Source organism: Scyliorhinus canicula, chromosome 27 (genome assembly GCF_902713615.1).
Source record: "Scyliorhinus canicula chromosome 27, sScyCan1.1, whole genome shotgun sequence".
NCBI lineage: Eukaryota > Metazoa > Chordata > Chondrichthyes > Carcharhiniformes > Scyliorhinidae > Scyliorhinus > Scyliorhinus canicula.
The window spans coordinates 3756740-3772400 of NC_052172.1; the positions used below are offsets into that span (position 1 = coordinate 3756740).

Genomic DNA, 15661 nt, shown 5'->3' on the forward strand with positions numbered 1-15661 from the left:
TCAAGGGCCGGGATCCTGGAACGGTACGGGTGCCCGAGGGCCGGGATCCTGGAGGGGTACAGGTGCCCGAGGGCCGGGATCTTGGAGTGGTACAGGTGCCCGAGGGCCGGGATCCTGGAGTGGTACAGGTGCACGACGGCTGGGATCCTGGAGTGGTACAGGTGCACGACGGCCGGGATCCTGGAGTGGTACAGGTGCACGACGGCTGGGATCCTGGAGTGGTATGGGTGCCCGAGGGCCGGGATCCTGGAGCGGTACGGGTGCTCGAAGGCCGGGGCCCGGAGCAGTACAGGTGCCTGACGGCCGGGATCCTGGAGTGGTATGGGTGCCCGAAGGCCGGGATCCTGGAGTGGTACAGGTGCACGACGGCTGGGATCCTGGAGTGGTATGGGTGCCCGAAGGCCGGGATCCTGGAGCGGTACGGGTGCTCGAAGGCCGGGGCCCGGAACAGTAGGGGTGCCCAAGGGCCGGGAACAGTAGGGGCGCCCGAGTGCTGGGGGCCCTGCCCGATCCGCGCTGTATAAACTCCATGGCTCGAGGGGCTGGCACGGGCGCGACGGGCCGAGCTGCCTCGAGGGAAATTGTCCACCCGCCGCAGAGGAGGCCGCGGGAGCGCGCGTGCAAGGGCGGGTACTGTCACGCAAGGGCGGGTATTCTCACGCACGGCGCGGCCATGAGGGAGCGCACGCGCATGGAGGGAACCCTCACGCGCGACGGATACACGCACGCACGGCGGGTATCCGCACGTCAGGCCCCCTGAGGTGGTGGCGGCGCCGGTGCTGGGAGCGTGTTGCGGACGGAGCGGCTTTGGTGGGTCCCCGCCCGCGGGAGGGCCGGCGGTTGTCGGTGAGTGAGCGCTAACTGATACCGGGGACGGCGGGTCTATTCCGCGCTGCTGGGCTCGGTCCCTCCGGCCGCTCGGCTGAGGTGACGGCTCCGCACCAAACTCCCAGCCCAGGCTCCGAGTGGGCAGCTAGGCCGCGGCGGTCAGCCTCAGCGGGGCCAGTCCCCCCCAGCCTCCCCCCCCCCCCCCCCCCGCTGTGTCTCCAGGGAGAGAGGGGGGCATCCTCCACTATCCCTCTACTATCCCTCCATCTTCCTCCCCCCTCCATCCCTTTATAATAATAATCGCTTATTGTCACAAGTAGGCTTCAGTGAAGTTATTGTGAAAAGCCCCTAGTCGCCACATTCCGGCACCTGTTTGGGGAAGCCGGAACGGGAATTGAACCCGCGCTGCTGGCTTTGTTCTGCTTTACAAGCCAGCTGTTTAGCCACTGAGCTAAACCAGCCCCTCCAGCCCTCCATCCTCCTGGTTTGGCCCAGGCGGGGTGCAGCCAATATAGAAAGAAAATTACCACGGACGCTGTACAATCTCAACGGTCCTGACAGCGTCTGTGGAATCACGGAATTCCCAGCTTTTTCCTCTCCTGGAGCAGTACAGGGGCAGCACGGTAGCATGGTAGTTAGCATAAATGCTTCACAGCTCCAGGGTCCCAGGTTCGATTCCCGGTTGGGTCACTGTCTGTGTGGAGTCTGAACGTTCTCCCCGTGTGTGCGTGGGTTTCCTCCGGGTGCTCCGTTTTTCTCCCACAGTCCAAAGATGTGCGGGTTAGGTGGATTGGCCATGCTAAATTGCCCGCAGTGTCCTAAAAAGTAAGGTTAGGGGGGGTGGATACGTGAGTTTGAGTAGGGTGATAATTGCTCGGCACAACATCGAGGGCCGAAGGGCCTGTACTGTGCTGTACTGTTCTATATTCTAGAAGGAGGCCACTTGGCCCGTCGAGTCTGTACCGACCCTCTGAAAGAGCACCCTATCTCGGCCCACTGCCCCCCACCCTTTCCCCGTAACCCCACCTAACCGTTGGATACTTGGGGCAATTTGGCATGGCCAAGCCACCTAACCAGCACCTCTGTGGGAGGAAACCCACGCAGATATGGGGAGAAGAGACTTGTGACCCGGGGCCAGAATTGAACCTGGGTCCCTGGCACGGTGAGGCTGCCCTGGCGAGGGAAGGGTGCTAATGTTTTGAGTCTGGGTGACACCGTTGTCAAATCTGGGGACATGCAGCAGCTTTGCTCAGCTCCTGTCTAATGCATGATGGTTTAGGTCAGTCTGGTGACTTTTTTTTTAATGGGAGAGCCCTGGTCACAGAAAAAGCTGTCTTCCTTCCTGAAACAGTCTTGCAGTGATTTCAGCACCTACCATTTGGGAGGAGAATAGATGTTCGTCTATTAAGCAAGATAATGTTATTTTCCTCCCATAGCATGTGTGGAAGGCACTCTCCTCCCTAGAGGTGAAGCCGCATTATAGGCTGCAAGAAAACAAGAGTTCTCCCACTTCACAACAATATCATATATCATGATATATATCATATATCATATCAATGTATATCATATAAGGACATGAAATTACACAGGAACTGCTCGAGAAAAGGGACACGGCAGTCCATCTATTTGCCTTTTACTAATCAAGTTGTTGCATGATTAAATGATAGAGAATTAATGGCAAACCACAGCAAATGTGAGGGGAAACGCCAGTGATGAGGGCATAAATTTAAACTGGAGGTTGGCACAGTGGGTAGCATTGCTACCTTACAGCGCCAGCGACTCTGGCTTTATTCTGGCCTTGGGTGACTGTCTATGTGGAGTTTGAAAGTTGTCCCTGTGTCTGCATTGAAATGAATTAAAAAATGAAATGAAAATCGCTTATTATCACAAGTAGGCTTCAAATGAAGTTACTGTGAAAAGCCCCTCGTCGCCACATTCCGCGCCTGTTCGGGGAGGCTGGTACGGGAACTGAACCCACGCTGCTGACCTGCCATTGTCTGTTTTAAAAGCCAGCTATTTAGCCCTGTGCTAAACCTGTGAGAATTTTTTTAAAATGGAAGAACAACTGACCTGGGAGCCCATGTAGATCGATAAGTGCAGGGGTGGATGGACAGAAGCTGATGCAAATAAGGACACGGATAGCAGAGGATTTTTTGTGATCTCAAGCTTATGTGGGACAGAAGATGGGAGGACAGGCAACAGTGTGTTGGAATCATCAAATCTGGGGATAATGGATGAGGGGTTCCAACAGCGGATGAGCTGAGACAGTGACTGAGTTGGGTGCTGTTATGCAGGTGAACATTGATGCTCTTTATTGATGACATGGATACATACCCAGATATGTGAAAAAGACATGTTATCATGACTGTTTGGTGAGGGCAGTAATTGGCTCTACTGTGATTATTCCAGGGTTGTGTAGCCCAGTGTTTCTCAAACTTTTTTGCCCAGGACCCATTTTTACCAACCGGCCATCCTTCGCGACCCACCTTTTTCTCTAACCTTGAATGCGAGAGGTGAGCCTGGGCTTATATTCTATTGTCTAGAGTAGCAAAGAATGAGAAATTACCTAATTGAAACATGATGTGGAGATGCCGGCGTTGGACTGGGGTGAGCACAGTAAGAAGTCTTACAACACCAGGTTAAAGTCCAACAGGTTTGTTTCAAACACGAGCTTTCGGAGCACGGCTCCTTCTTCAGGTGAATGGAAAGGCTTGTTCCAGAAATGTTTATATAGACACAGTCAGAGATGCCCCGGAATGCGAGCACCTGCAGGCAATCAAATCATCAAAGATGCAGAGAGAGAGGTAACTCCAGGTTAAAGAGGTGTGAATTGTCCCAAGCCAGTTCAGTCGGTAGGCCTCTGCAAGTCCAGGCTTGTTGGTGGGGGCCGAATGTAATGCGACATGAATCCCAGATCCCGGTTGAGTCCGCATTCATGCGTGCGGAACTTAGCTATAAGTTTTTGCTCAGCAATTTTGCGTTGTCGCGTCTCCTGAAGGCCTCCTTGTAGAATGCTGACCCGGAGATCAGAGGCTGAATGTCCTTGACTGCTGAAGTGTTCCCCAACTGGAAGGGAACAGTCCTGCCTGTTGATAGTCGCACGATGCCCGTTTATTCGTTGTCGCAGTGTCTGCATGGTCTCGCCAATGTACCACGCTTCGGGACATCCTTTTTTTTTTAAATAATTTTTATTGAAATTTTTCGATACAAACATTTACCCCTACTACATTTTAAATTATAACACAACAAATCCCCCCTGGAAAATCCTCCCCACGCCCTCCCCCGCGCGCACCCCCCCACCCTCTCCCCCCCCCGCGCTACCAGTCTAGCAACCAAACCGTTTTTCCCTTTCTGCTGATGGCCTCAGGCAGTCATTGCCCGCGACCCCCCGCTGACGTGCTCCCTTCGTTGCTATCCCCCCCCCCCCCCCCCCCCTCCCCCCCCCCCCCCCCCTTTCTCCCCGGGTTGCTGCTGTTTCGGCCTCCAGTTCCTATCTCTGATCCAGAAAGTCAAGGAAGGGCTGCCACCGCCGGAAGAACCCCTGTACCGACCCTCTCAGGGCGAATTTGATTCTTTCCAATTGGATGAAGCTTGCCATGTCGTTTAACCAGGTGTTAACACTTGGTGGCCTTGTGTCCCTCCACTGAATCAAGATCCTTCTCCGAGCTACCAAGGACGCAAAGGCCAATATTCCGGCCTCCCCTGCCTCCTGTACTCCTGGCTCCACCCCAACCCCAAAAATCGCTAGCCCCCACCCTGGTTTGACCCTGGTTCCCACCACTCTCGATACCGCCCCCGCCACCCCCTCCCAGAACTCTTCCAGTGCCGGGCACATCCAGAACATATGTACATGGTTCGCAGGGCTTCCCGAACACCTAACACACCTGTCCTCACCCCCGAAGAACCGACTCATCCTAGTCCCCGTCATATGGGCTCTGTGCAGCACCTTAAATTGGATGAGGCCCAACCTTGCGCACGACGACGACGAATTAACCCTCTCTAAGGCATCCGCCCATGTCCCATCTTCTATCTGCTCTCCCAGCTCCGCTTCCCACTTGTCTTTCAGCTCCTCTATCGATACCTCCTCCACCTCCTGCATTATTTTGTAGATGTCCGAGACCTTCCCTTCTCCGACCCAGACCCCTGACAGCACCCTATCACTCACCCCTCTATCGGGAAGCAAGGGAAATCCTTCCACCTGTCGTCTGGCAAATGCCTTCACCTGCAGGTATCTAAACGTGTTCCCCGGGGGGAGCTCAAATTTCTCCTCCAGCTCTCCCAGGCTCGCAAACCTCCCCTCTATGAACATGTCCCTCAGTTGCCTGATGCCCGCCCTGTGCCAGCTCTGGAATCCCCCGCCAGTGTTCCCCGGGACAAACCTGTGGTTCCCTCTCAGTGGCGCCGCCATCAGACCCCCCACTTCCCCCCTGTGTCGCCTCCACTGCCCCCAGATTTTAAGGGTGGCCGCCACCACCGGACTCGTGGTATACCTTGTGGGGGGGAGCGGCCATGGTGCCGTTACTAGCGCCCCCAGGCTTGTATTGCCGCAGGACGCCCTCTCCATACGTTTCCAAGCTGCCCCCTCCCCCTCCATCACCCACTTGCGCACCATCGATGTGTTCGCCGCCCAGTAGTATCCGGAAAGATTGGGTAGCGCTAATCCTCCACTGTCCCTACTCCGTTCCAAGAAAATCCTTCTCACTCTAGGGGTGCCATGTGCCCACACATAGCCCATAATGCTGCTAGTTACCTTCTTAAAGAAGGCCCTGGGGAGAAAGATGGGCAAGCACTGGAACAGAAACAAGAACCTCGGGAGGACCGTCATTTTGACTGACTGCACCCTCCCTGCTAGCGACAGCGGTACCATGTCCCACCTCTTGAACTCCTCCTCCATCTGCTCCACCAGCCTTGAAAAATTCAGCTTGTGGAGGGTCCCCCAGTTCCTTGCCACCTGCACCCCCAAGTACCTGAAGCTCTTTACTGCTCTCTTAAAGGGGAGCCGCCCAATTCCCTCCCCCTGATCTCCTGGGTGTATCACAAAGACCTCACTTTTACCCACATTTAATTTATATCCCGAAAAGTCCCCAAACTCCGCTAGTATTTCCATTACCTCCGGCATTCCCCCTTCCGGGTCCGCCACATATAACAACAAATCATCCGCATAGAGTGATACCCGATGTTCCTCCCCTCCCCTTGTCAGTCCTCTCCACCCCCCTGAACCCCTCAGTGCCATCGCCAACGGTTCGATCGCTAATGCAAATAGTAAGGGGGATAGGGGGCATCCCTGCCTGGTACCTCGATGGAGCCCAAAATACTCTGACCTCCTCCCGTTTGTAACCACACTCGCCATCGGGGCCGAATACAGCAGCTTCACCCACTTGATAAATCCCTCCCCAAACCCAAACCGTTCCAGCGTCTCCCACAGGTATTCCCACTCCACCCTATCGAATGCCTTCTCCGCATCCAGTGCTACCACTATCTCAGCCTCCCCCTCCACTGCTGGCATCATAATCACATTCAACAGTCTCCGGACATTTGTGTTAAGTTGTCGTCCCTTTACGAACCCCGTCTGGTCCTCATGGATTACCCCTGGCACACAATCCTCTATTCTGGTTTCTTCGGGACATCCTTTCCTGCAGCGTATGAGGTAGACTACATTGGTCGAGTCGCACGAGTATGCGCCGCGTACCTGGTGGGTGGTGTTTCCACGTGTAATGGTGGTGTCCATGTCGATGATCTGGCATGTCTTGCAGAGATTACCCTGGCAGGGCTTTGTGGTGTTGTGGTTGCTGTTCTGAAGGCTGGGTAATTTGCTGCAAACAATGGTTTGTTTGAGGTTGCGCGGTTGTTTGAAGGCCAGTAGTGGGGGTGTGGGGATGACCTTGGCAAGATGTCCATCCTCGCTGATGATGTGTTGGAGGCTGCGAAGAAGATGTCGTAGTTTCTCCGCCCCAGGAAAGTACTGGACGACGAAGGGTACTCTGTCAGTGGTGTCCCGTGTTTGTCTTCTGAGGAGGTCGGTGCGGTTTTTTGCTGTGGCGCGGTGGAACTGTCGATCAATGAGTCGAGCGCCATATCCCGTTCGTACGAGGGCATCTTTCAGCATCTGTAGGTGTCTGTTGCGCTCCTCCTAGTCTGAGCAGATCCTGTGTATACGGAGGGCTTGTCCATAGGGGATGGCTTCTTTAATGTGTTTCGGGTGAAAGCTGGAGAAGTGGAGCATCGTGAGATTATCTGTGGGCTTGCGGTAAAGCGAGGTGCTGAGGTGACCGTCCTTGATGGAGACGAGTGTGTCCAAGAATGGAACTGAATTTGGAGAATAGTCCATGGTGAGTTTGATGGTGGGATGGAACTTATTGATGTCATCGTGTAGTCGTTTCAGTGATGTCTCGCCGTGGGTCCAAAGGAAAAAAATGTCATCGATGTATCTGGTGTATAGCATCGGTTGAAAGTCCTGTGTGGTGAGGAAGTCCTGTTCAAACTTGTGCATGAAGATGTTGGCATATTGAGGTGCAAATTTGGTCCCCATGGCTGTTCCGTGCGTCTGGATGAAGAATTTGTTGTCGAAGGTGAAGACGTTGTGGTCTAGAATGAAACGGATGAGTTGCAGAATTGCGTCTGGAGATTGGCAGTTGTCGGTGTTGAGGACTGAGGCTGTTGCAGCAATGCCGTCGTCATGGGGGATGCTGGTGTAGAGTGCCGAGACATCCATTGTGACGAGGAATGTTCCTGGTTCAACTGGTCCATGGGTGCTGAGTTTCTGTAGGAAGTCCGTCGTGTCGCGACAGAAGCTGGGTGTACCTTGTACGATGGGTTTCAAGATGCCCTCGATGTGGCTAATTGAAACAGGCAATTAATTGACTAATTGAAACAGGCATTGTTCCCTCAGGACGCTACAGAGCAGATGCAGAATGTAAGTTTTCCTCAGATGGGTGGTTTACAGCCTGGGGATATAGTCTGCAGATTACAATGCCACGATTTTAGACATAGATGAGAAGGAATTACTGAACTCAATTGTGAATCTTTTTAATCTCTAAAATTCACTATCAAAGAGAGTTCTGCAGGCTCAGCCATTGAGCATATTCAAGACAGATGCAGGAAGACTGAATTGAATTTTAAAAAAAATCTTCTCCTGGGTCAGCATGCTGACGTCAGGAGGAGGCGGTTTTTCTCTCTGCTCCGGGCATGTGCACTGATGAGCGGGCACGCATGCGCAGTGGGCCCGCATTTTTAAAAGCCGGCTGCTGCGGCCATTGCGCCTCAATTCACGCAATTGGGAACGTCGTGATGGATGGCTCTGCGACCCTCCTGAAACCTACCCGCGACCCATCCGCAGGTTGCAATCCCCACTTGAAAATGCCTGGTGTAGCATGTCAATACTCCCTTCTTCGGCTCAAGGTGAAGCATGACCAGATAATAAGGTATTAAAGGATGACTAGTATCTGTGGGGCTGACTTGTATCTGGGGAACTGTACCTAAGCAAGAATCTGTGACTTCAGAGAAGGAGGAGAATATTTATGAAAAATAATGGGTATCTGATCGAGATTATTAGTTGTCCAATCAGTGTTACTGTTGTTTTGAAGAGATTTTAGCTATTTGGATTTTTATGGTTTCTGATGAAAAGGTACCAACAATTTTTTAGTGTCGAGACAATGATTTTGAATGTTTACCATTGATTGAATCGTTGCATCCCTTTGAAAGGTTATTAATCTTCTGTTTGAACCTTTGGAAAGCACGTCAATCTGGAATCTGTTTCACTTTTGGTAGTTTTTCATACTCATTGAGGGATGTCCATGGTGGGGAAAATAAATACTTCCCTAGTTTGGCAGGCATCATGTGGCCTGGGTAAAGTTATGCCAGAGAGTATTCCACTTTGGAACATTCCCAGTTCAGGTTTTCTATGGACACCCATCTCCGATTGCTCCAACAATACGCCTGAACCCCCAACCAGCAATGCGCTACTTTTCAAGTATGTTTTTATAAATTCTCATCCTTGTTTCCAAATCCCTCCATGGCCTTGCCCCTCCCTGTCTCTTAATCGCCTCCAGCCCCGTACCCTATGAGATATCGGCACATCTCTAATTCTGGCCTCTTGACGATTCCTAATTATAATTGCTCCATCGTTGGTGGCTGCGCTTCTCTACCTCGCTCTCTTCCTTTAAGACGCCTCTTAAAGCTGACCAGTTTGACCACCTTACCTGAAATCTGCTTATGTGCTTCGGTGTCACACCTTGTTTTACAATGATCCTGTGGAGCGTCTTGCGACGCTTCATTGCATTAAAGCTTTATATAAATAGCTGCAGCCTAATGCCTGAATGAAATTAGCAATTTAGTGTCTCATTCGGAGTCCTATGCTTACAAAGAGCTGGAATGGTGCTGTGAGGCAGCAGTGCTAACCACTGTGCCACCATGCAGCTGGAAGAATAAATATATATTGTTAAAACTGAATCCTTGCACAAAATGTACCTGTGCATTAACATACGACGATATAAAACCATAAGATATAGGAGCAGAATTAAGCCACTCGGCCCATCGAGTCTGCTCCGCCATTCAATCATGGCTGATATTTTCTCCTCCCCATTCTCCTGCCTTCTCCCCATGACCCCTGATCCCCTTATTAATCAAGAGTTCTGTATCGAGCTCACCAGTTCGCAGTTTCAAATGTCCTAGTTGTTTAAAGAAACTTTCTGCTCATTTAAAATTGTACCTTGTGAGTTCTGACACTGTAGCTGCAGATGGCATCGGGGTAATGCAGGAATATTGTAAGAAATTCATGTGAGATACCTTGCTGAAAACATACAATAGGTATATCAGCAGCTGAAATTGGGAGGTGTGTTAACCTTTAAGATGTGATCGTTCATCAGAGTTCATTAATGTCGATGAAAGAATCTTCTGCTAATTCATCCATTTTTCACCATTAGTTGCAGACTGAAGTGTATTTTTTTTTATAAATTTAGATTACCCAATTATTTTTTCCAATTAAGGGGCAATTTAGCGTGGCCAATCCACCTACTCTGCACATTTTTGGGTTGTGGGGGTGAAACCCACGCAGACACGGGGAGAATATGCAAACTCCACACGGACAGTGACCCAGGGCCGGGATCGAACCTGGGACCTCAGCGCCGTGAGGCGGTTGTGCTAACCACCAGACTGAAGTGTATTTGCAGAAGTGTCCGTTCTGTATGTTTGATTTTTGAAAAGAGCAGCGATCAAATAGTGCTTTAGTGTGCTCGTCAGAGCATGTCGATTCAGGAGACTGGTAGCAGAATGGATAACAAGTTGGCTGGTATCGCGGAGGAAACACGGAGTTGGGGTGAGAATCGACACAAGCTGGCAGATGGTGGGAAGCGGTGTTCCACAAGGATTGGTGCTGGGGCCACTTGGACTCAGAAATCCAAAGTGTGAATTGGAAATTTGTGGACAACATCCGATTGGGGTGGGGAAGGAGATGAGCTAGAGTTAATACCGAGGAAGACTGACCAGCTGCAAGAGCATGTAACAAACTTTCAGAATGGGCGTGTAATTGGCAAATGGATCAAATTTAGATAAATTACATTTTGGCAGGAAACTTTTTGGGAAAATTATTTAAATAGGATGGTAGGGTAAAAGGAACTGGGGTACAGATGCCACAACTCTGGTTAATGCCATTTAATGTAAGCCGCCACCCCCCCCCAGGTCCGGATGATCCTCCTACAGTGGAAAGATGTGCAAGCTTTGTGGATTGACCATACAAAGTAAGTGTGGTTACTGGGTTATGGTGATAGGGTGGGGGCATGGGCCTATGTCGTGATTCTAAGAGTTATATTCTCTAAAGCAAACCGAGCACTGGGATTTGTTTCATACAATCCCTACAGTGCAGAAGGAGGTGATTCAGCCCATCGGGTCTGCACCAAACGAACACTCTACCTAGGCCAGCTACCCAGCCCCTAGCTCCGTAACCTAACCCGCACATCTTTGGACACTAGGGCAATTTATCACGGCCAATCCGCCAAACCTGCACATCTTTGGACTGTGGGAGGAAACCGGAGCACCCGGAGGAAACCCAAGCAGACACGGGAAGAACGTGCAGACTCCACACAGACAGTGACCCAAGGACGGAGGTGGCAGCAGCGCTAATCATGGTGCTGATTCGCAAACCAGAGAGGTTATGTTAAACTTGTATTAAACCACAGAAAAAACACAATTGGAATTCTGTGAACAATTCTGGCCCCAATCATGAAACGGATTTAGTGCCACTGGCGAAAGTACAAAAAATATTTACAAGAATGATAGAAATAGCCAGAAATATAAAGACGGATAGTAAGTTTAGTGTGGATACTTAGTTAAGAAAAGAGCTAATAAAATGGTCGTTGGTGCTATTGAAAGAGTGCATAGGGAATTAATAATGAAAAACAAGGCGATGGCAGATGAATTGGACAGGTATTTGTATCGCTCTTCACTATAGAGGAATTCCTGAATTTGGGGAAGGTACCATTAGTTTGGAAAATAGCGAATGTAACTTCTTTATTCAAAAATGGAAGGAGACAGAATGCAGGAAACTACAGGCTAGTTAGCTTAACATCTGACCATAGAGAAAATGTTGGTATCTGTTATTTATAATGTTATTGGAGTTCTTTGTAGGAGTCGCGGATAAAGGGTGTTGTGGATAAAGGGGATTCAGTGGATGTCCTGGACTTAGATTTCCAGAAGTCTCCACATCAGTTGTTCTTGCAGAAAATGAAAGATCATAGTGTAGGGTAACATATTGGTATGGATAGAAGATTGGCTGGCTAACAGTAAACAAGAGGATAGCCATAAGAGGGTATTTTTCTGTTTGCCAGGATGTGACGAGAGGTGTGCCGCAGGGATCAGTGCTGGGGCCTCAATATTTTTACAATTTATATAAATGACTTGGATGAACAGACCGAAGGTAGGGCAACACGGTAGCACAGTGGTTAGCACTATTGTTTCACCACCATAGTCTCCTGTTTGATTCCGGCTTGGGTCACTGTGCGGAGTCTGCACGTTCTCCCCATGTTTGCGTGGGTTTCCTCCAGGTGCTCCGGTTTCCTCCCAAAAGTCCCGAAAGATGTGCTGTTAGGTAATTTGGACATTCAAAATTCTCCCTCTGTGTACCCGAACAGGTGCCGGAATGTGGCGACTAGGGGCTTTTCACAGTAACTTCATTGCAGTGTTGATGTAAGCCTATTTGTGACAATAAAGATTATTATCATTATTAAATTTTCTGGGGATACAAAGATAGATGGAAAAGTAAGTTGTGAAGAGGGCAGCACGGTGGTGCAGTGGTTAGCACTGCAGCCTCACTGCGCCGAGGTCCCAGGTTCAATCCCGGCTCTGGGTCATTGTCCGTGTGGTGTTTGCCCATTCTGCCCGTGTTTGCGTGGATTTCGCCCCCACAATCCAAAGGTGTGCAGGCTAGGTGAATTTGCCACGCTAAATTGCCCCTTAATTGGAAAAAATTAATTGGGGGCACTAAATTTTAAAAAAAAGTTGTGAAGAAGTGAACTGAAATAAGCTACTAGGGGACATGGATGAAGCGAGTGGGCAAAGATTTGGCAGATGGGGGCGGCACGAGGCACAGTGGTTAGCACTGGGACTGCGGCGCTGAGGACCCAGGGTCAAATCCCGGCCCTGGGTCACTGTCCGTGTGGAGTTTGCACATTCTCCCCGTGGATTTTGCTAAATTGCCCCTTAATTGGGAAAGAAAAATAATTGGCTACTCTAAATTTCTTTTAAAAAAAAGGATCTGGCAGATGGAGTATAATGTGAGGAAAATGTGAACATGTCTAATATTTAAAAAAAAAAAAAATTTTTTCCAATTAAGTGGCAATTTAGTGTGGCCAATCTACCTATCCTGCTCATCTTTGGGTTGTGGGGGTGAAACCCACCCAGACACGGGAAGAATGTGCAAACTCCACACAGAGAATGACCCGGGGCCGGGATTGATCGCGGGTCCTCAGCGCCGTAGGCAGCGGCGCTAACCATTGCACCACCGTGCCGCCTTAACATGTCCACTTTGGCAAGAAGATTAGAAAAGCAGAACTCTCGTACAGAGGAGTGTCCTGGAACATGAATCACAACAGATTGGTCTGCAGGCACACCGAGGGGCTTGGAAGGCAAATTGAATGTTGGCATTGATTTTTTTTTAAAATTCATTTACGGGACGTGGCATCACTGGTTAGGCCAGCATTTATTGCCCATCCCTAGTTGCCCTACAGAAGGTGGTGGTGAGTTGACGCCTTGAACCGCTGCAGTCCCTGAGGTGTAGGCACACTCTCTGTGCAGTTAGGGAGGGATATTAACCCAGTGACAGTGAAGGAACGGCAATATATTTCCATGTCAGGGTGGTGAGTGACTTGGAGGGGAACCTCCAGGTGGTGGGGTTCCCAGGTTTCTGCTGCTCTTCCTTCTATATGATAGGGGTTGTGGGTTTGGAAGGTGCTGCCTAAGGAACCTTGGTGAATTACAGCAGTGCATCTTGTAGATGGTACACTCGGCTGCCACTGTGCGTCGGTGGTGGAGGGTTTGAATGTTTGTGGAAGGCAGAGCAATCAAACGGGGCTGCTTTGTCTTGGATGGTGGCGAGCTTCTTGAGTGTTGTTGGAGTTGCAGTCATCCAGGGAAAGGGAGAGTATTCCATCAAACTCCGGACTTGTGCCTTGTAGATGTTGGACAGGCTTTGGGGGAGTCAGGAAGATTCTGGTAGGCGAATGAGTCACGTGTTATGGGGGAAGACAGGCAAGTGTAGTTGAGACTGCAACCAGATCACGCGCGATCATATTGAATGGCAGGGCAGGCTTGAAGGTGGAATGTCCTCTCCTGCTCCTAGGTTCCTCTCCTACCTTCAACATAATAAAGCATCAAAGCAAATCTAACACCCAAGTCTCATGAAATAATAGAGCAAATTAACAAAATTCAAAGAGGTGGATTTTCAGGAGCATCTTAAAAGAGAAGTGGAGGGGTTCAGGGAGACAGTTCCAGTGCATAGGGCCTCGGGCGGCTGGAGACACGGCCACTGACTGTGGAACGATTTAAGCAGGATGCTGAAGAGGCCAACATTGGAGGAACACAGATATCTTGGAAAGTTGTAGGGCTGGAGATAATTCACAAAGGTAAGATGAGAATTTTGAAACCTTGTTTGGCTGGTTTAGCCGGTGAGAGGTGACTGAGATTTGGTGTGAATCAGGACACCGGCAGCAAAGTTTTGGGCGACGTCAAGATTCTGGAGTGCAGAATGTGAGAGTGCAGCCAAGGGTACAACAGGATAGTTAAATCTGGAGTTAACCAAACACGTGATGGTTTCAGCAATGATTTGTGCTGAAGCAGGACCAGAATTGAGCAGTATCACGCAGGTGGAAAGGAGCAGTCTTGGTGATAGCAGGGCTAGAAGAAAGAAACATTTACATTTATATAGCGCCTTTTTGCACCCACCGGATGTTCACAGTGCTTTACATCTAATGAAGTACTTGTGAAGTGTAAGTAAGTAACCAGAAGCCCATCTCGGAGTCAAATATAACACACCGATGTTTCAACTAGTTTGGTTCAATGTCAGAATGTGACCAGGGAGAGGGTGGAGTCAGTGGCTAGGGAAGGAGGTTCGTAGCATGGACAGAAGGCAATAGGTTCAGTCTTTCTGAATAGGAGGACATTTCTGCCCATCCAGTACTCGATATCAGATAAAGAGACTGATAGTTTGGAGACTGGAGAGGGAGATGAGAGAGTTTAGAGACTGGAGAGAGACGAGCGAGAGAGACTGAAGCTGTGTGTTCGGGTCATGTCAGGTAGCTGCTCGCTTTTTGATTTGCGAGTTTGAAGATGTTTTGCCGTAATTAGATACCGCTCTGAAGTAAAATTGCACGTGTAGGTAAGTGAGTTATAATCTTTATTAGTGTCACAAGTAGGCTTACATTAACACTGCAATGAAGTTACTATGAAAATCCCCATGTCACCACATTCCGGCGCCTGTTCGGGTACACAGGGAGAATTCAGAATGTCCAATTCACCTGACAAGCATGTCTTTTGGGACTTGTGGGAGGAAACCCGAGTGCCCGGAGGAAACCCACGCTGACGCGGGGAGAGCGTGCAGACTCTGCACAGACAGTGACCCAAGCAGGGAATCGAACCCGGGTCCCTGGTGCTGTGAAGCAACAGTGTTAACCACTGTGTTACCTTGCCGCCCAGTTAGGCCATGGAGAAAATACAGCGGACGTTTGTTTGCATGGTTTCAGGAATGAGGAGCTTGCGGAGAGATTTCGGAAGCTGGAATTGTTCATCTTTGAGCAAAGAAGGCTGAGCCGAGATTTAATATGTGTTCAAATAACCAATTAACAGAATAGAGAGGGAGAAACTGTGTCCTTAAATTGCATATTTAAAACGAATGCTAAAAAGACCCAGAGTGGAAATATAATCTTTTTCCGTACTAGGTTATGATTTGGAAACACTGCCAGAAATGTTGGTGGAGTTGGACTGAATGGTAACTTCCAATTAAACTTTTTTTTTGGGGGAAATGAGAAAAAACAGCCACTTATTGATTTAAGGAATACTTTCCAAAATTGTTGTGAGAAAAGATATACGCAATCAAGGCTTTTCATCTTTCACTTTATTTGCATAGCTTGTCAAAAACTACCAAATGTAACATGGGAACAACAATTTATATTGCATTAGAAGAGAGTGCTGATTTTGTTCCCCAGGCAATTATGAGTTTGTGTGGGCTTTTTGAATGACCACCTTCTATGCTGAATGTTATCATAGCCCACAAAGGAAAAATGTGTTTTGCAGCCCATGGAAGCTTTCATCTCATTGTGGGGGAACTTTCAGATTATCTTAATGCTTC

General features: G+C 49.5%; 1 protein-coding gene across 3 annotated transcripts in view; it reads left to right on the plus strand.

Annotated features, from left to right (window-relative positions):
• The first annotated feature begins 696 nt into the window (after window positions 1-696).
• supt5h (SPT5 homolog, DSIF elongation factor subunit) overlaps window positions 697-15661 on the plus strand; it is a 75319-nt gene continuing 60354 nt past the window's right edge. For all 3 annotated transcript variants that reach the window (XM_038786191.1, XM_038786192.1, XM_038786193.1), the window contains exon 1: window positions 697-846. The gene's annotated coding sequence lies outside the window, so the exon portion shown is untranslated. The remainder of the gene's footprint in view (window positions 847-15661) is intronic.